Source organism: Anoplopoma fimbria, unplaced genomic scaffold (assembly GCF_027596085.1).
Source record: "Anoplopoma fimbria isolate UVic2021 breed Golden Eagle Sablefish unplaced genomic scaffold, Afim_UVic_2022 Un_contig_5973_pilon_pilon, whole genome shotgun sequence".
Taxonomy (NCBI): domain Eukaryota; kingdom Metazoa; phylum Chordata; class Actinopteri; order Perciformes; family Anoplopomatidae; genus Anoplopoma; species Anoplopoma fimbria.
In genome coordinates this window covers 1-734 of record NW_026549306.1, presented here as the reverse complement: position 1 = coordinate 734, position 734 = coordinate 1, and the positions used below count along the sequence as shown (strand labels likewise).

The window sequence follows — 734 nt, the reverse complement described above, 5'->3', positions numbered from 1 at the left end:
CCAGGCGGTCTCCCATCCAAGTACTGACCAGGCCCGACCCTGCTTAGCTTCCGAGATCAGGCGAGATCGGGCGTGTTCAGGGTGGTATGGCCGTAAGCAAATATTGTGCCTACCAAAGGGCCTTTTAAAGATACTATATCACCACGCTTTGCTCTTTCGTCTATACAGGGAGCGCCTGCAGATTGCCAGACACACTCACAGCTTTTAAATGTCAAATCAGAATGTACAAAGTGGCTATAAGGATCACAAATGTAGTGCAGTAAAAAGATTAATATTTACTGTTGAAATGTAGAATACGTTAGCATAAAATTGAAAAGAAAATGATCGATGAGCTTAGGAATGATGAAAGCCATCATTTAACTGGATTTGTGTCATTTCTATACCGGCAAGTCATGATCTAGCTATTTCCTTCCCACCCTGTCGGTGTCCACTGAAAAAGCAGCAGCGCCCTCTGCTTTTTGTAAAGAGGAGTGAAAAAGTTTACAGCACCTGGTATTCCCAGGCGGTCTCCCATCCAAGTACTGACCAGGCCCGACCCTGCTTAGCTTCCGAGATCAGACGAGATCGGGCGTGTTCAGGGTGGTATGGCCGTAAGCAAATATTGTGCCTACCAAAGGGCCTTTTAAAGATACTATATCACCACGCTTTGCTCTTTCGTCTATACAGGGAGCGCCTGCAGATTTGCCAGACACACTCACAGCTTTTAAATGTCAAATCAGAATGTACAAAGTGGC

General features: G+C 45.6%; 1 non-coding gene and 1 pseudogene across 1 annotated transcript; both read right to left on the bottom strand.

Moving 5' to 3' along the window:
* On the bottom strand, positions 1-98 carry LOC129114739 (5S ribosomal RNA; annotated as a pseudogene; the record flags this gene model as incomplete).
* Positions 99-477: 379 nt separating this feature from the next.
* Positions 478-596, bottom strand: LOC129114738 (5S ribosomal RNA). Its single transcript, XR_008532679.1, has one exon. It is a non-coding gene; the product is annotated as a 5S ribosomal RNA (ribosomal RNA).
* Between the last annotated feature and the right edge of the window lie 138 nt (positions 597-734).